A 21000-nucleotide genomic window follows, 5' to 3' on the forward strand; every position below is an offset into this window, starting at 1 on the left:
AAGGCTAGAAGAGACAAAACTGGGACCCAAAGTGACCAAAGGGCTATCTTCCACTACCCCGTCCCATTCCATCCCATTCCATCCCATCCCATCCCATCCCATCCCATCCCATCCCATCCCATCCCATCCCATCCCATCCCATCCCATCCCATCCCATCCCATCCCATCCCATTTCATATGATGTCATCCCTCACAATAAAAGTTCAAGGAAAGGATGGGACGGGGGGGTACAGGTGTGGTTGCAGTTTCTTTCCAGGTAACTATTGTCAATACTGAGGTCTTTCTTTCCCAGATGTGACTGGAGAACTGCCTGTTAATAAGAAGCAGAGAAAAGTGCCTTTTTTTTCATTCTTTGCTCAGGTGTACGTCCTTTGTTTCACTCTAATTGATCAATGAGATTTCTTGCCTTCTTTCTCTTTTTTCCCCATTCCAGAGCAAATGGAAATGAGTGTGATCTCAGTCAGTTTTGGACTACCCAGTGTTCAGAGACCTGGTGATACTATAGATAGTCCAGCAAAGGTGGCCCCTGAGATGGCCAAGAGATTGGAGCATCTCTCCTATAAGGAAAAGATGAGAGAGCAGGGGCTATTCAGCCTGGAGAAGACAAGGTTCAGTAAGGAATCTTATCAATGTATGTAAATATCTGGAGGAAAGGTGTAAAGAAGAGGGAGCTAGGCTCTTTTCAGCAGTGCCCAAGCACTGTGGGCAAGCTGCAATGGACATAAACTAAAACCTCCTAAATGAGGTTCTCTCTAAAAGTTAGTTAACTCTTTTTATTTGTGAGGGTGACTGAGCACTAGCACACTTTACCCAGAGAAGTTCTAGGATCTCCCTTCTCAGACATATTTAATAGCCATCCCGGGAAACTGGCTGTAGGTGGTCCTGCTTGAGCAGAGCATTTGTACCAGGTTTCTTCCATAGGTCTTCTCTATCCTCAGCCAGTCTGGGATTTTGTGAGAGGTTGTGTTGGTGTCTGGTTGATAGCTGGGTCAACCCACCACACCCTCTTTGAATTCTTAAATGCACAAAATCTTACAGGAATCAGTGGGGGCTGAAAGAAGCTATACATCATCAGGTGTTTCGGAGAAAATTCTGAATATGAGTCTTTATGAAATAAGGCAGGAGAAAGGGCTTTCCTTACCTCCTCAACTAAAGTTATCTGCATACTTGGATTCCTATTAATTGCCATATTTTTTTGTTACCTTGAAATATCCTGTTTCAGTGTGGGATATGATTTTCTTTTCTGTACAGTTGTGTTTATCTTGCCTAATCAGTTCCCTGCTGGAAGCAGATCTTCAAGTTGCATACCCTGGTTCTGATTCACAAGTCAGTTTCAGGAGCTTAGTCTAAAATATTTAGGCTTCCTACTGGTTATATGGACAAAATTTAATATTATGTGGCCAATGGGATCTAACGAGATCTCTGTCCCCTTACAGCCCTAAGATTTAAGAAATAATTTTCTGGCATCAAATCTCAGAGGAAGATTGGAGAATTAGCTCCAGTTAAAAAAAAATATTTTTAGGAAGATTTAGAATCAATTACAATCAGCTGTTTCGTGGCCATGTACGGCAAATAACAGGTATTGCCATAGATATGAGACAGTTATTGCTCTCATCCTTTGGAACTGTGATAGGAATAGACTGAGGAGATGGAAGTGTCTCTGCTTTCTTGGCAGAAAATTATTGCACCTACATCAAAAATATCTATTTCTTCACTTTACTCCACTTAGTTCGCTCTGCTGAATTGCCCACTTTCCTGATTTTCCTGCCCTCTTGCTTTTACATGCATAAAGTTACTTTGGGAAAACCTGTCTCTTCCACTGGGAAATCAGCAGTGGCAAATTAACCACTATTTGGCAACCTTTCACAGATGGTGCCAGCAGAATTTCAGCCCAAGTCAGTAAGAACAAGGCAATTTAAAAACATTAAAAATGCATTGACAGCAAAGAAATAAAAGCAGCCACTCAGGTACAAGCCAGAATAAGCTAAAAAGCTTTTGGACAAAACCAGGCTTTTTGTTTTCTATTAAACACCTTATTTTGCACAGAGAACTCTGTAAGTAAAGAAAGGCATAGTAGTCTATTCTCTACTCAAGATATTTTTTGGGAAAGAGGATTGTAATATTTTTTTCTGATATAAACTGGTATCAAAATAAATATTCAAACCGAATGAATACATTACTAATTTTTATTTTATTCATGATGGTTTCAGGTCTCGTCTATCATTTAACAGTCTTCTGAAAGCTATTGTCTCTCACATGCAGACATAAGAATTTCATCCACATTTGCAAAGCCATCCATTATACATGAAGAGCTGTGCTGTGACTATTATGGGGGAAGGGATTAGCAAGTGTGTAAGGCAGTTCTATAAATATTTGTCCTGAACTGGGACCTCATTACGGTGTTTACTACAGAAATGTGAAATACTAGGCTTTCTGCCCATTGGCTCCTTTAGGAATGAATTTACTGCTGGTCCTAAAGAGTCCTATTTTTTTTCTACATTAATACTACTCTAATGTGGATTTTAAGTAATTACCATCTTTTTGAAATGATGGAATTCCATCAGCTAAAAGTGTGTATAATATATAAATATGTAAATCCCAGAAAAATTATTTAATATCTATAATATATGTGATAGATTAAGATTTGATAAATCATTTATGAATGAATTTTGCTTTCTTGACAACATAGGTGATTTCAGTGTTTCCAAGCGCAATAATTTTTTAAATGGTTGCTGGCAGGCAATTTATTAGGATGTTTACTCGGTATTTAAATTTTCCATATTTAGCTGGGTCATCTGCTATCTTTGATTTGAAACATAGAGGGAATAGGTAACAGGATAAAATTGCTTATCTCTGGTCTTTTGAGAGTTGTGTCAATTCCTGGTGAGCTACATGAATTTTCTAACCCATAAGTGTATGTTACCATAGAACAACCTGGTCATTGCACTGCAAGTTAGAATTTTTTGTGTGAATATATCAGAAAATAATCACAAATCTTAGTTGTGGGAGGAAACATTATAACTTACACAGGCTATGTCCTGCAGTCCTCTTTTGTTCATGTTTTCTGTTGCCGATTTTTTTTTTTAACCTTTCTAAAGCTGGTCCCTGATATATTGATTAGAGACAATGCCCATACACTTACTCAGCCTTTTACCAAGATAAGCCAACTGGGCCTTTTTAGTTTTTTCCCTCCATGCCACGAAGCATCATTCTAGTGCATTTTAAAAGCAGTTCCTTGAGAGTTCAGTCTTTCTTTAAGTGTTGTGACCAGCTTTTCATAGGATTTTCTCAATAAGCTCCTTGCACCACTTTTGAAGTTAGTGTTATGCCTCAGAACAGCTGCATAGGCAGAATGAGGGGAAATATCCCTATCTACCTTTTCCACAGCCTGTGCATAGCAATAGGTCATAGTCTCACATAGACAAATCAGTTACAGTCATCTTTTAATGTTCCTTTGACATTTTCTGCTAGCTAGCCATGACTTTATTACAGAAATTCGTATCAGTCATTGAATATATGACCTTTTAATTATGATACTCCATTTGTATAATTCTCACCTACAAGACTCCCCATTTTTCCTGTAGGATATTTTCACCTTCTTTTGTACCAGTTGTACTGCAATTATTCATTTTTAAGAACATTTTACAGCCCTTTTACAGAATTTTTTCTTTTATACCTTTGTCCTGCTCCAGCAGGACTGACCAGGGTTACTTTTCAAGCCTAGCTTTAATAAGCATGTTGTGTTTCATGGATATGTAGAATTAATTGTGGAAAAGCTATATCAAATAGTCAAGCCTAGCACCACCAAATAATGTAAAATTAATTAAACTTCTACTGGTGTTGAATTTAGTTTAAGAACTTTCTCTTTTAGTAAAAACTACCTGCAGATCTCAAGAAAAATCTCCTTTTTTCTAGAATTCAGATCTTTTGCATATTTGAATTAAATCTGTGGCTTCACGTTCGAGGCTTTGTAAGTTACATAAGTTACCAGAGGCATTTCTTCTGACACTCCTAATGCACGTTAAAATAAAAAAAACCCAGCATGAAGAAATCAGTTATAGACAATTTGTCTAAATCTAATTCAATGATTCTAAGCATTACCGGAAGAGGAAGAAATTGTTTTTTCCCCCAGCTAATTAACCAGCCTGTTTAGAGTATATTATTGTAGGCTGAGTGATAAGAATATGTAAATCCCAAATCCTCATGGGTGCAACAGTGTTTCCACTTTATAAGGGAGATTTTATTTTGTTCATCCCAAATTCATAGAAACAGTAAGGCATATACACTCCATGATCACTGTAACCTGAAGATTTTATATGTCTATAACCTGCAGATTATTTCAAAATGTCACAACTTGCAAGGTTCTTCTTTTCCAACACTTAAAAATTATTTTGCTGTTGGTTTGGGACTCCTCAGTGGCCAAGCCAATTCCCTTTCTGCAAGAAGATAATCCTTGCAGGTTGGCTAAAAGAAGCTACCCAGACCCAAGTACTGTTTATGTTTGTTTAACAAGGTGCAAATATTGTTGGTTATACAATCCTACATTTAGAACACAATCTAAATTTGTATAAATTTATATTTTTTTGAGTTGTGAATTATTTGAAAGGTAATTCGAAACACCAGTAAAGTGTTTGTTAGAAATGTAACTTTGACATAAAACCACAAAAACACTGGTATGACTGCATCCAGAAAGACACATATTCTCAAACATTTGTCATTACATTTTCATTCAGAAAGAAAAATATATTACTTTAGCCTAATCCATCCACCTTTTCCAGAAAAAGTGTTGAATTTACTGATAGGTGCATAGTTACAGAAGGATAGAAGCCTAAGAACAGAAGTGATACCAGCTGGTTTTTTTGTTTTTTTGTTTTTTTGGTTTTTTTTGTAAGGAAAATCATATGAAAAGGATTTGGACATGGCTATGGATGCTTCAAGAATTCTGTAGTCCCTGGTTCAATTCTAAGTTTTAATTAGGAGCTTTAAATTTTGTGAATCTACTATGCCTATCCCTGTCTCAAAGGAAGCTGTGATATTTTCTCTGTGTAAAAAAAGCAGGATGTTGTAGAACTCTGTGAGATATTATATATGCTATGCTTGAACCACAGATTTATTTAATTTATATATATTCTTTTATTAATTGAAATAAGAACAAGATTTATTGAAACATATAAGAACTGATTTGCACTCTTAAATAATAAAACTTACCAAGGTGAAACAGCACATTGGAAGGCAATATAAGCATGCCCCTAAGAAAAAAACTAGAATATTACAGGGAAAATTAAATTTCTTTAAAGCACCTTTAAGACCTGAAATCTCAAATTTTTGTGTGAATATACCCTGTGTTTATCTAAGAAAGCTACATAGCATATAGCTTTGCCTCAAAGAAAATTAGGAGTAATTCTGCTGGTAGCTTTACAGGGGGTGAGCATTTCATCCTAATTGTCTGTACAGTCTGACTTCTGGCATTTCATTTAAAACCAAATACCAGTAGAGAGAAAAGTATTTTCTGTGCGTGTTTGCTTAATAAGGTGTTAAGTTTTTTTATTTCTGAAAATGTTTTTACATGTCTCTTGTCAACTTCTATAACAACATGCACTGACCTTGTCAAGGTCTAACCCCATGGCAACTGAGCCTCACTCAGACATTCACTCACTCCCCCCATGTCAGAATGGGGGAGGGAATCAGAAAGGCAAAAGTGAGAAAACTCCTGGGTTTGGTTTAAGGCAGTTTAATGAGGAAAACAAAAGCCTTGCATGCAAACAAAACCTTACAAGTGTCTGCACCTCTTCCCGTGGGCAGGCATGTGCTCAGCCATGTCCAGGAAAGCAGTGCTTTACCACGTGTCGGCTGGCTTGGGAAAACCAACCCCACCACCCCAAATGCCTCCCATTCCTTCTTCAGCCCTCAGCATTATATACTGAGAATCACTTCATACAGTCTGGAATATACCTTGGGTCATTTGGGGTCACCTGTCCTATTTGTGTCCCCTCCCAAATTTTTGTGCAGGCCCTGCCTTCTTGCTGGTGAGGAGCAGAAATGGCTTCAATACCATGCAAGCCCCGCTCAGCAGTAATGAAAATATCCCTGTATTTTTACCACTGGCTTAGCATACATCTAAAACACAGATCCATACTAGTGACCATGAAGATAATGAATCCTACCCCACCCCAAACCAGCACAGTCTCCACCTCAGGACATCAAAAAAATTGACAAAAACAAGATTATGATGTAGACTATCTGAAAAAATATTTATTTTTGGTAGCTGCCTTTTAGGGGAAGCACTGGGTAATTCAAGTGGTTGATCATGGTTAATACCTATGTCTCCTCATCCCTTCTGAGCTTGTACAGGAACACAGTAGGTGTGATTAGAGATTAATAAGTAGACATAATTAACATTCACCTGGTATAAAAAGAAATTTTCAGACCTTAAAATTGTAACAAGAAAGACCATCAAGAGTTCTTTGAGGACTGTTTGCTTGGTGTGAAATCACCAGAGCACAAAAGCATTCAAATTTCATTCCAAAGTACACTCTGACTTCTTTTACCTTTGATTAGTCTCACACAAAAAGAAGTTCCACTATTATTGGAAATGGCATAATTAAGAACTCTTCCGATATAATTAAGAGTCCTTATGCTTAGATTAAATAAAATTTATTTCATGGTGAAAGCACTAAAATCTATAAAGTGAAAGGGTCAATTGAAAATAAAATTAATTAAAATACCCCTTTCTCCAATGCAAATTGAATTTTTTCCTTCACTGTGATTCATAGTAAGGCTTTAGAAAGCTACTAAGGTCTTCAAAAGGGACCTTTGACTAGCTGTTGACTATATTAAGTTATTTTTCCCTCCTGCTGGTAAGAAAATAAATAACATTCACAAAATTTCGAGGAAGACAATAAAAACAATGTAGAGTGTAATCCATATGATTGCATCACCAGCTATAGCATTCATGTATTTTCCCTGAATAAGAAATCTAATGGTTTTGTTCAGTGATTGCATTTGGGATCATATAAAAGTCTGATCTTGTGACCTCTGAGAAAACAGAATTCCTTTAATTATTTCTCCAGCTAATCAGAATATACCCTTATCCTTCTTTAATGAAAAGCAAGCCAGTGTTGCAGGGCACACTCTTCTCCTCCCTTTCTTTAGAAACTTTTCTGCTACTGAAGCTTAAAACCAAAACTATCAAAAATCTCAGAGCAATTTCTCTTCCTCAGGGTAGCCAATCCCTGTAGGTTTATGACCCAATTCTTTGCCCAGAAGATTTTGGCTACTATCCTCAATTTTTTACATGAATATATTTTGTATTCTGCTAAAGATCTGTTGTGCTCTTCATACATTGTTCCAACCTAACAAGTGAATGCAAGCTACTTCAGGCCAAAATGTTTGGTTTCAGAATTTCCTTTTTCTATACAAAGATGGCAAAATACTTTTTTAAATTGCTTTTTGTTAATATTAAAAATATATTTTTATATACAGTCCTTTCAAATGAAAGCCTTCAAGAACACACAGTGAAATGTGAGATAATATTACAAAAAATGTAACCCTAACCCTAACCCTAATTGCTCACAATTTAAGCTCAAGGCTCTTTACAAATGCACTTCACAAGAGTGTTGTAAGGATTAATTAGTTAGTGTTTAGAAAGAGCTTCATAAAAGTAAAGTACTTCACATTATTGTCACATTAAAGACAAGCTGGAGCCCCTTGGACAGAGTTATTGTATTATATGGGCTCTTTGTGCAGATAATTATACATCATAAGACAGTCATAATTATATCAGTAATTCGAGTTACTCAATCCACATTATGCATGTCTTCTACAAAGCTCCAGCTGTTATGTGATCCATTGAAGGCAGGATCTCCGTGTGTTCAGAACATGGTTTCAAACCAGTCTAATGCTTGAAAAATGTTGACCAGAGAACTGGGATGTCTTTATAAAACTTTAGGTGTGGCTCTGTGAATATCTGTGAGTATCACCACGCATGGTATGTCACACTAATTAGTAAGGAAAGGCAGTTATTTCCAGACTGCTATTTTGACAGATTTTCAGAGCTACAAATAGATTCAGTTGAAAAGTACAAAAATACTGGCAGGACATGCTGAAGAAAAACTTTTTGTTGGTTTTTAAAAAAATGTTGAGTGTCTCTTTTATTGCTTCTTTCCATTTCTAGTTACCAGAGTATTTACTCTTTAGTCTTTAAATAGATAACTTTTCATGGCAACACTGCAGATTTTTAAGGAGTCTGCAGATGAAACTGAGAGGACTTGAATGAGTTTTTAGACAGAATAAATTTTTTTCTACTTTTGGGGTTTTTTTGCTGTATGTATTTACAGTTTTTGAAATTTGGCTTGAAATCAGCATCTTTTTTAAAACAATTTAACAATTTTAAATCGTGTTTATAAAGGATCAGGCTAGTGAGATTTTTAAAAAACATCTGCTGTAGAAAAGAATATCATAAGCTATTATGATACCAGCAGGTAAATATTTCAGTCCTCACTAAGGAGTTAAAACTCCCGTAGGGAAAGCAATTCTCAACACAGAAATCTTATTTTCTTCCTGTATTATTACACATATTTATAATTAGATACTAATTTGGTACACTGCAGACCTGGGATGCATTAGGAAGGGCATTGCCAGCAGGTCAGGGGAGATGGTCCTGCCCCTCTCCTCAGCCCTGGTGAGGCACATCAGGAGTGTTGTCCAATTGTGGGCTCTCAGGACAAGAGAGATGTGGAGCTCCTGGAGCAAGCTGAGTAGAGAGCAACAAAGATGGTCTAGGGACAGGAACATTTTAAAAGAAAAGGATGAGTGAGCTGTTCAGCCTCAAGAGGAAAAGACAAGTGAATATGTCCATAAGCATCTGGAAGGGTGACAAAAGGATGGAACCAGGCTCTTTTCAGCTGTGCCAAGCAATAGGACAAGAGGCAATGAGCAAAAAGTGATGCACAGAAAGTTTCACTTGAGTATAATGAAGAAATTTATGGTGCAGGTGTCCAAGCACTGGAACAGGTTGCCCAGAGAGGAGTCTCCCTCACTGGAGATATTTGAGAGCCATCAGGATACAATCCTGTGCCATGTGCTCTGGGATGACCCTGCTTCAGTAGGGGGATTGGATCAGATGACCCACTGAGATCCCTTCAGACCTGACCCATTATGTGATTCTGTGGTTCTGTGATGCAAACCTGATTTTGAGAAGCAAGAACAATTTACAGAAACACAAATATGTGGTGTTTGCCTGTCATGTTAAGACCACAGGGCAAAGCCTCCCAGATAGTTTGAAAAATACCTAGCTCTGAGCATGGGTTAGCTGAGCACAAGGCCATGTGAGATGCAGAAGTTGTTAGAGCTGCACCACAGTATTTTTATTCTTAATTTCAAACATTTTGTTCAGTGATTTTTGGTTCTAGATTTTCTGCAACATTTACAATCATGAAAGTACATAACATTGAAATTTTCTGTCCATCTATTTATTATGACAGTCAATAAATCAGGAAAAAATAGAAGAAAATATTATTTGTTCCTTGTCAGGAGACAGCACTGAGAAACGGGTTTGGAACACTTTTCAAAAGTAAATAGCTGTCAAATTTCATTAAGATTTCAATAAATGAGTAGGTCTTTAAAAATGTGAAAAAATTTAGATCTAAACTATTGCTACTATATTTTCAGAGTATTAAGTGGGTGAATACAATAATGTGTTAGGTCATTTGTAAAGCAATTTTCCAAAGTACTTGGTGGCTTAAATTTGCTTCACTAAGAGTAAGAACTTAACCATGCCTATCACTGGAAGGAGATATGATTTAATGGTGAAATTCTCATTAAAAATCTTCATTTTTATCATATAGTAACCCAAAGTAGAACAAAAAGGAGCCTTCTGATTTTTAGCATGCGTAGGATTTCCCTGAGTCTGCAGCATGAGGTAAAAGGAGGTAGAAGGAGTCTGATATTCAAATCATTACCATAACTACATCAAGGCTTGCAGCAATGGAAGCACTGAATTCATTCAGGAAGAAAGCACTAGCCAAGCAAGTGTAAATTTATATTTCTGCAACCAAGAAGGAACATCCTTCTTTCCAGTTCACTGTTGTTTTAACTGTAGGCAGACAGTAGTGAGCCAACAACAGAGGAAGTTTTCGGAAAAGGCTTTTCTTGCTCTTCATGAATAACAGCTTTCTGAATTGCAATGAATAGGCAAAAGTTTCCAAAATTTGTCCCTGAGTTTTCCCTTGAAAGATCTAGAAAAAGAACCCTCTTATCAATTGTAATACTGCATCAAAAATATTTTAAAAATAAGAATTCCATTTACATCTATTTTACTCTTCCTTCTTTTAGGAGCCTTCCTTCCTGCAAGGAAAATTGAATCCATACTAGGCAATGGAGTTTGAGACTAGTATGAGCTTGAAGAAAAAGGTACCTAAAGATACCTAAACAACAGAAGTATAGGAGTATTTTTTGGGGGGAAAAAATAAATTCAGAACCAGAAAAGAATAATAATGTATGCTGATATAAAGATATACTAACTTAAGTTCTCTTCCCAGATCCTGGGAGTGGTGTAGAAAATGGCATTACAGCTGCTCTTCTTAACACCACAGGATTCGTCCAAATAATGAGATGTTTACAAAATTGATTTCAGTTTTTTATTTTAGAAGACAAAATAAAATGTCCTATTAAAAATGTTTACATGTACCTATGATTAATTTCCCTTCCCCAAGCTTCTGTCCTTTTGAACTATAGTTCCCAAATATGTCTGTTATGAAGATTTATTTTTCTCATCAGATCATCAACAGTAAAGTAGAATACCTCCTCTTTATTATTCACAAAGATATATATTCTGAACTTTTCACACTGTTAATTTGTATTTCACAAAAAAATTGCTGTAAAAAGAATCAATGCTTTGTTTGATCAGCACTTCACCAAACTCAAAAATTATTCACTCCTTCTCTTTGGTCACTTTATCAAGAAGATATTTTACAATTTCCTGCAATAAGCATGAATTAACATCCAGCATCAGTGCACTCTTAAAACCATGAAAGTAATTTATTCAGTAACTGCTGTGAATAGGATTATAAAATCTACTGAATAAAAGTTCAAGTAATATCAGAAGATGCTTCATCAGCATTTTTCTGATTATCTACCATAACCTCTGGATGAATAGCCATGATTAGCATCTCTACACTACTTGCTATAGAAACAGTCCAGATCCATATTATTATTAAAATAAAATGGAGAAAGATAAGATAAATTCTACCAAGAAAATGTTACTTTTTATAATTTGCACAGGAGTGATTAATGAAAGCCTGAAAAACATTTTGCAGGATGGTACTGGGCTACTAGCAAGGCCTGATATATGCTCCTGCAGTTCTGCCTCTATAATTCTTCATTGATTATAGGGATAAACCAGTGAGTGGTATAGCGTGCATTTTGTACATATAGGTCTTGAAAAATTATTTGCTAGGCTGTTGCACCATTACAAGAAGAACTTATGCAGAACAAGTCAAATTCAAGAATAACTTCCCACTTTTAGGGAGCACTCTACTGGGTTTTGTGGTAGGCTTCCCTGTGTGTCAGACACTTCCCAGTTATTACAGAATTTTTTTCAGATACCAAGTATCTGAGATCTCTTCTCAGACAATAGTCATGTACCACAGCTTTAGTGTGGCAAGCTTAAAGCAAGAGCCAAGCTCTCTTACTGGCATTCATTTTGAGAGCAGGGCTAAAAAGGGATCCAAATATTCTGAGATGTAGAAAGAGATTTCCAGAAAATGAAGAAACCTTATCCCATTTGCGCTGAAGAGAGAATTGCCAGGGTCTTCTGAGAAGTAGTACTGACAGCACAGTGCAACAGTTGCTTAATGAGAAAGTTCTGCAAAACTCTTTTTAAAGATGAGCAGCACTCTTGGGCCAGCTAGTAGAGATAAAAATTTTCTTTTCTGCAGTATGGCATAAAATGAAGCAATCAAGACTGTAAGATGTGAAAACATCAACTCCGTTGAAGTTGGTGCTTTCTCTGTTGGCATGGAAGAATGGGACAAAGTCTCCTCCAGGCAGGTTTTTTTACACCTTTAAACTTCTTAGTTGAAGAAAAAATGAGATCGTGAAAGGGAATAGAACAGGATACAAACAGAAAGATACAAGAAAAGAAAAATGGTGAGTTTCAGGTAGACGATTTGCTTTGTAATATAGATCTGTCACTGAGAGTAAATTGGACATGGGAAAGTGGTATAAAAAGGGATGAGAAGAAGCATGGTCACATTCTCTTGCTTATCATTTATGAAAAATAATAATTCATATGTCCACCAATCTTCATTTGAACAATAACCAATCTTTTCTTTAAAATAAGGCTAGATTTTCAACACAAAGGAAATAAGGAGAAAAGATCTAATAGACACAAAAATATGATCCAGATAGACTTTCCAAGGACTAAGCCCCTGTATTCAAAATGTAAAACAACTTCCCAAGTGAAAAAGTTTACATGGTAAATATTTTTTTAAACTGAACTCTGAGGAAAGAAAGAATAAGAGGGGGGAAAATATTCTCTATCCAGTCTTTTTTATTCCTCATTCCTTTCTAAAATTAATACTGCTGAAGCTGCTGTTTTGTTTCCATGAAGGCGGAAATCATTGCTTTTCATGGATTCAATTCTAATTTTTTTCTGGAGAGTTACAGGTGGGGTACTGTAATCCAGCTTTCAGGACAGTGAGCTTTTTGGCTGGAGCCTAGGAAGACAGAAATTAGAAAAAAGTTTGGAAAATAATGTCCAATGATGAGGGTCCTAATGCAGGAACCAATGGCTGTAGGAAGTCCTGATATCAAACTGCCAGGTAATAAAATCCTCCACAGAACCTGAGCTTGGTAATAGCAATCAGTCAGGCAATACCATATTCTCATTGTGAGTAAGTACTGCTGTGGTTATAACACAGACAACTTTTTATGGAAGTCACTGTCTTAAAACAAATAGATAATGTGCTCCAGAGGCAGTGTGATGTAATCCACTGTGATTTTGAGAAAGCAATAATTATATACTTAACCAAGATCCTTTGGAGTAGTGTTTAGAGGTACAACCTACTGAACAGTGCAACTGCTCACTGCAGTCAGTGAAGAGATTTAGTTTAGATGCAAAATGCTGTGAGTTAGATTAAAAAAAAAAAAAACACTGGTCCTGGGAAGATAAGAATTGCAACGGATCCAGTTAGCTGTACGCTTGACCCCAGAATTTGGTATTAATCATTATTTTCAGCATCCTTTGGAGTTTAGAAAGTTTGCTTCAGAATTGCAGCCCTGACTATTGTTTATAAAACATAATGACAAAATCCCTTGGAGAGGCAATTATGAATTTCTTCTAAATCATGTAAGAATCAAGAGAGCACAACAATGCTTCTTCCCATCCTTTTTTATAGCACTTACCTATGTTCAATTCCTTCAAAGTGACAGATCTGTATTTCCAGCAGCTGGGGCAATACCCTGACCTAAAAGTTCCTGTTGAAATTCAGACACTGTTGGAAATAGTTTAGGACTTATGTGATTAAGAAGTGCTTGAAAGAATGAGGTCTGGTGACCCCTCAGTGAAAGCACTTACTGGAAAGAAGGTACTAATTTCTGCTCCCTGCTTCTTGGGTGGTTTATGCATTTAGCCTGAAATATTAATTACATAAAATGCATGATATCATTTTGTGGTTTTGTACAAACTAATTTTAAATCTTGCTCAAATAAAACTTTGTAGATTCCTACTGTATATATAAAGATGAATTTATTGGGTTTGTGAGGCTAACAAGCTTTTTAATAGTAATCACAGCTGAGACTTTCACCTAAAGAAACCTCTTCCTTCAGGTAACAGTAGTGTATCTTGATATACAAAACCCCATGAATCTGCTTAAAGAAGCAGGGAAGTGTGAAAATTTATCCTCAAAAATTTTCAAAAAACTATTTGAAAGTGTTTTGAATTCCAAATTTCAGACAGCTTTTAATGTGCAGAATAGTAAGGCTGGTGAGGCTCCCAGGAACCATTTAGACAAGACATTGCAAATTCCCTTCCCTGGATCTGAGCTACAAGAAATACATCAAAACCGAGTAGCTAGGGCATGAATATAATTTTAAAATGCTTCCTATTCAAATCTCCTGCTTTATTTGAATGCATAGTATGGGTGAGCTTTTCAGAAGAGTACGACTCTTGTAAGGCAATGTTTTTATCAGGAAACAATTAGCTTTTAGGAGCAACTGGAAAGACTACTATATCATATTATAGCTCTCAGCATTCTCAAGCTCCACAGAGGGCGTTTGGCAGTAACTAAGAAGTCTTTAGGAGACTTATTTCCTTGTCAGGTAAAGTAGAAATATCATTTTCAAAGCACCATTAAATGCGTTAAAATTAGCAATATAATTTTAGATGCCTAAGACATATCAAAATTTTTAGTTAGACATCAGCCAAAAAAATTCATGCCCTCTCCAAAGTCACAGTATAGTGAGAGAAGATTCTTTTTGCTGTGCTCTGACAAGAAACTGACCTGACAAAAAAATATACATTGTTCTATGTTAAGTACAAATCCAGATGCTTCCTTCAGGAGCCTTGTGTCCCTTCAAGCTCCTGTTTCGTGGAGAAAGACATCAATCTTTCTGCTTATAGTCTTAATTCATTGTTGGAAACACAAGTAACTCTTTATCTTCCTTCATCAAGTAAAGGACATGTTCACCAGAAAATGCACAAGCACACACACGAATAAATATTTTCTTGTGGAGCACGTTCCTGGCACTAGTTTGGATGTGGAGACAAGTGACAGATTTGCTAGTTCCCAAATTAGACATAGTACAGCTGAAGGCAGATATGCAGCTCTGCTTAAGGCAGATGGCAGGAAGGAAGATCTCTTCATTTTCTTTAAAGTGGTAAGAATTACAATTGCACAGGCAATCCGTGCAATTGTCCCAATGTACAATCAAAAAGCACTGACAAAACACAGAATGAGACTTAGCAACCAGGACCTTCTGAAAGCAACCCCGATTTTCAGCAAAACCAAGAGACCCCTTTAATAGATCATAAAACGACTCTATTTTACAGTCAGTCTAGAGAATACAGTCAGTCTAAAGAATACAGCCATGAAAAAAAACCACATGCATAAGGATGTACCTCTTCTTACCTATAAGGAGTTAGAGAAATCCAATTAAGATATATTAAAGTGGGAATAGGGTATTCTTCAGTTTGTTTTGTGCACACAAAAGCACCCTGTATGTTAAAAATCATCTATTTCTTTATATTTGGATTTATTCTAAAATTCCTAAACATTTTATGAAAAGCTTTTTATGCATAGTGCACATTTGCTTCAATGATTTGAAGGCTTGAGGCAAAGTGATGTCGTATGCAATAGGGGAACACTCAAAAGTCCATTTGTTTCAGAGCTGGTAACATCCGTTGTTCATATTGTTGTAAAACAAGAAGACAGAAGTGGACAGGCACCATATTTAGTGCAGCTCAGAAAATAATTCTGCTTGGGAAGCAACAATCTTTGGGAAATAAAATGTAAAATCAGGGCTGTCCAGCTTGAATTAAACTACAGTTATGAACAAGGTTTCAAAGTTATGGTTATTGTAACACACAGAAAAGCTAAAAGTTTAACTAAAGACTTTTGTCCTAACTGGAATTCACTTTAAATATTTTTATGCAAATGAACAGATTGTATAGTCTGTGGAACACTACACACAGAAATACATATTCACATATCACAGGATTCCAGCAGATATGACTTATCTGTTTTGCTCTGAAAAGACATGCTTTAATTTCATGGCAATATCTCTCAAACACAACATGAAAAATGTGGTGTTAACACTGTAAGTGAAATTTTATGTGTAGAAATGTTATTAATGTTTTTAAAGGGTTTATATGGATCTTAGTTCTGACATCACCTCTTCATGTGCTGTGTCTGTGAGCTGCTCAGAGAGATAAATAGTAGGAGACTATTTGGTGACCATGAGTGCATCTTCAACTCCTATCTCACAGCTGAAACATTCTGTTTTCATATTAAGACCTGAAAGGATTGGATTACAATTCTTTATTTTCAAAATCTACCTTCTGACATCATCACTGCAAGAATACTGGTCCAGGATCTGACCCCTTTTTCTCACTCAAAGTACTGCCTTTTCCACAAAAACTAAAATATCCACACTTAATTTGGTCTTAGTTAAGCTAAAAAGATGTCACTTTGACAGTGGATGCCACTTTCCCCATTACTACAGTAATACTGTCACACACTAAGGCCCTTGACCTCTGCTTTGGAAGAGATTATTACTCCAGGAGCTCCCTTGTGCATAGTCTGATTTATTGCCTCAGTGCCAATGCAGATAGCCAAGTGAATGAAGAAAAGGACGTGGGCTCCTTTCATCTACACAAAGATATCATCTCTAATCAGCCTTTGCCACAGGACCCCTAGCCCATCAAATGACTGCTTTGTCAGACTTTATTCTCCTGTCCTGTGAAAAAATAACAGCAGGGTTTTTTTTTTTTCAACTCCATCTGTGTGAAAAGAATACCTTCATTTTTATTCTGTTCTGAAAAGTCAGGCACATTTTCAGCTCTTTCTTTACTTGGTATCTGGGATTAACTCTTTCCTTGAAGGCTGTATCACATTATATTGAGTCATGTGCTGTGCAGAAATAATTTTTCCCTGCACCCTGCTTTTGGCAGAGATGAAACAAACTTTTTTGAAGCTTATTCTTCTGAAGGAAGTGGGATGACACTAAGTAACATGAAATTACTCAGTTTAAGAGTATTACAAGAGGGAAACCTGCAATGATGGTATGTTCAGAGCTGCTTCTAGAATCAATGGTGGTATCAAATGTACAGAACAGTTACTATAAAACCCATCAAAAATATCTTTGGCAAGTGATTGCATGCTTCAGAACATAACACTCATTGTGACATAACCGATATTGAATGTATAAAGAGAAATATATTAAGATTTAATGGATACAAATATGTGTGTATAAACTACACATTTGTATACATTAAATGGATATAGATTCTTTATAGAGAATGCACTACTTACGTAAAGTCAGAACCTTTTTACAACCTACTTACATGGTAGAACAAAGTTATGTACTCTAATAGAAAATTTAGGGCAGAGGGAAAAAGGAAACGGTGAATAGATGGAACCACAAAATGAATGAGCTAAAATCTCTACAAAAGTTCTTATTTTTGTGCTCAAGTGACTAGCCTGACAGAGAAAGAAAAACTGCAAATAAATCCAAATACACTAAAGACGGTTTCAAATACACAAGTAATGCAAAGGTATTTTCATGGCACAGAAATGACCAGTTTTATTGGTGATAGAGATTTCCCTCTGGGTAAGGTTCTGTGCCAGACTCCTGAAAAAAACCCAAAACAAATTATATCTGCTTTTTTATTGTTATTATTCTCTTTCATATTGTTCATAGCATTCTTTTGTGAGGGTACCTCATTGCTGTGTTCCCTCATCTGAGCAAGCTTTTATTGCTGTTTAACATTTTTCAGAGACATGCAAAATTAGACTCAGACTTGTTAGCTGCAAGCGTGCTACTGCAAGACAGGTGTTTTAATTGTCACATTCTTTTGAGACTACAACCACCATTTGTGTCTGAGATTAAAATTGGGAATATTTGGGGCAGCCTCTCCTCCAACACAGCCACAGATGCAGGTAACCAGCACATTGCAATTGCAGTATGTGGCTCTGATCAAAGGCTTGGAACGTTTATATGAACTATCCTTCCCCCTTCCCCTATTACTTATCTCTAATAACACTCTTCAGTTTTTGAGGCAAGGTCATGTCTGCCTCAGAAATCTTTGTTACAGAGTATATAGAACTTGCACTCCCTCCCTCCAGTGTGGAAATCAGAGAGGCAATGATTTTCTCATCATTTCTAATACAGTTGTTCAAGAAGAGGTATGGTGCCTTACAGCACTTGCAAGTACTCTACTCATTCATTTCTGCTGTTCCTGAAAGCATCCAATGAAGTTAGGCATCCATCTTAGCTTGAAAAAATAAGACCTGGTCTCTTTCCATCTCCACAGGTCATTTCTTTTAGTGTTGGGAATAAGAGGGGTCATTCTTGATGACCTCAGAATCAATCCTCACTTGTGGCCTTCCCTGGGCTGCTGGCTGTTGCTTGCTGTTCTTGAGACACTGACAGGGTTCAGACACTGCTGAGAGCCTATGAAGTAGATGGAAAGAAAGGAAAATGCAGCCCAAAGACCATGACTTGATAGCTTTAGTGTAAGGTATTGGCAGTTCAGTTGCCATTTCTGTCATGGTATAGAAATCCATTGTATACTATCACACTATCTTTGTAGTGTGATGTAGGTACAAAGTTCTGTTGCCAAGCTGTACCCTGGCAAAGGGACAAGGACATTGAACCACACCTTTCAGCAATAAATTGGTGTCATTTCCTGGAGTGTAGGGTCTGAGCAGCAAAATCAAGCTGGCTTCTATGTTGGTCTTGCGTCAACCACCTGTATGGTAAAATAAATCTGCTTGACTGAGGGAGTTTTTAAGTAGTGAGTGTTACATGGAAAGGACAGTGTTAATGTCATGAGCAGGTGCAGGTAGCTTGACAAAGCTTCTTCCCTTTCAATCATTACCTGATGGACTTGTCCAGAGCACAGAGAACACCTCTGACATTGTGGCAAAGTGGACAAAAGAAAAGTGACGTTCAAGTGAGAGTGAGTGATGAGGGAGGAACTGTTGGGGCTTAGGGACTACAGTCAAGGGAAGAGGTTTTCTTGCTTTTCCCTTTGCTGTTCCATCAGCTCCTTGGCACAACTCATCTAGGTGAGGGACCAGGCCATATTCTTAATATCTGCAGTGAAGGATACTTTGTTCTTTGTTCCACTTCTTCTGCTGTTAATTCTTCCTTCCCCTTGCACCTTCTCCTGCTCTTCTCCTTGTCCCACATCCTTCCTCTCAGGACAATGTCCTCTCTCATGTCCCCACTCAAAGCCCTTGCTCAGCCCCTGCCCTGCCCCTCTCCAGTGCTCCCTGCCCAGACCCTCTCACCCAGCCCAGTTTCAGGCTCCAGGCTCCTCCTTTAAATTGTCACACAGCAGGTAAAATTCACTTCAGCAATGTCATTGGATATACGTGTTATGCTCTAAGAAACTCTTCCCATCTCTGCCAAAGGCTTTCCTGACTTCTCCTCAAGACTTTATAAAACAGTGTATGGGTATAGTGCATGGTATAACCATCCCCAGTCTCCTTCCATTAGCCAAGTATTTCCTTGAATATTGCAGGAGGAAATGGTAGATACAATTAACCTTAGAGAAGGGAAAACCCCATGGCCTAATCACTTCTGAATAATTGTCACATTAATATTTTTAAGTTAATTATGTAATTTAATTATTATTTTTAATAATTATAGGTCAATGTAAAAATATTATATTTAGACCTGTCATCGTCATCCCCCCCCCCCCCCCCCCCAGTTGTCTGCCATCATGAGTACAAAAAGATGTAACTTTAATTGTATAAAATCTGAGATGTAAGGGTCTGGAAAGGTAATTATTCAAAGGCATTAGTGTATGTCCTAAAATATATGTTCATTATTAAAAAGTAGGATATGTTTTTAATTCTTTTAACAAGTTTTTTTAAAAACACAAACAATGTCTTCAAAATTTTTTAATCAGTATTATTTGACTTCATTTTTCTAGATATAATTTATACTAAAATATTGACTCACAACCTAAACACATATTCCAGTTTAATGGAAAGAAATCTCACAAAAAATACACTAAAACAAACTGACATTTATTTTCTATCAAATATACAATGACATCATAATATGTTTTGAGAATTTAAGTTGCTTTAATTTGAAAAGAGATTGTTCTACACTTTCATTTCTGTTTATAATCCAATGTAAAACCAATTTTTACATAGCAGAACAAGTTGTGAATGTGGCTAGAATTAGCAGGAGGAAGGAAGTTTAGCATGAACAGCCTTTGAGTAAATGAAAAAACAAATTGTACTTCTGGAGAAAAAAAAATTCTGCAGACTAACTTGCACTTTTAAAATCTTTTAGATTTTATGTATTAATTTACCCTTTTTCCCTTTGATATAATGCTTGTGCACTCCCTACTCATGGCAGTATTATAATTCTGTGCGCATACACCTCTGAATATTTAATATAAAGTCGCTTGTTTGTAAGCATGTCTTGAAAAAAAACCTTTTTTTGTCCAAGAGCAACACCTATCATGGGTTATTCTTTAGGGTTTAGCCCAGCCATGCACTTCGTTATATCCAGAACCCTGGATTACATTAGTTTGAATTTAGAGTGGAATAAATTGAAGTTAGACTGCCCCTACTGGTTTTAATGTTAAATTACCTTTTCTGAGTAGTCTGAAGGACTATCTAAGCACCTTTTCAAGTCTGGAGAAATTTTCTCATTGGAATAAGGAAAAAAATAACACATTCACATTTAGAAGGAGTTTTCCATGGAATTCCTGTGCAAACATGTACATTTTGCTAAAATTTACGTTTAAAAAAGAATAAATTTCTGGAATAAGTAGGGTACTCTATTTTCACATTTGAAAAAAAGATCTCTCACAAGTTCAAATGTTTTTGTTTGAATGTGTAAAAGGAAAAGGTGAATTAGACAATTTAGTGCTGTTGAAACAAAACTTTTCTCACCATTAGTTTAAGAGATCCTTTCTTACTGAAGTGTTTCAGATTTCTCATTTGCAATTCAACTCAGATTAGCCCAGAAGTCAGTCTCTCATTTGTATATGCAACAGAACTTTCTTCCTCTTAAGAATGGTAAACCCAGTGCAAAGGGGTTTTCTTTTTAGGTTTTTAAATGTGAGAGAAGATAAATACACCCAGATGTCCACCAATCATTTTTCATAGTTAAGAGTCTCATATTTTCAGTCCTGTTAATTGAAAGAATAAGAGAAAGATCTTTGGCTGTGAGATTACTAACACAGTTTCCAGATCAGGGTAACTGATTTGGTTATTGGAGAGGCTGAGATGGGATCTCATTGATGCATACAAATAT

This window comes from Haemorhous mexicanus, chromosome 4 (genome assembly GCF_027477595.1).
Source record: "Haemorhous mexicanus isolate bHaeMex1 chromosome 4, bHaeMex1.pri, whole genome shotgun sequence".
NCBI classification, from domain to species: Eukaryota; Metazoa; Chordata; class Aves; order Passeriformes; family Fringillidae; genus Haemorhous; species Haemorhous mexicanus.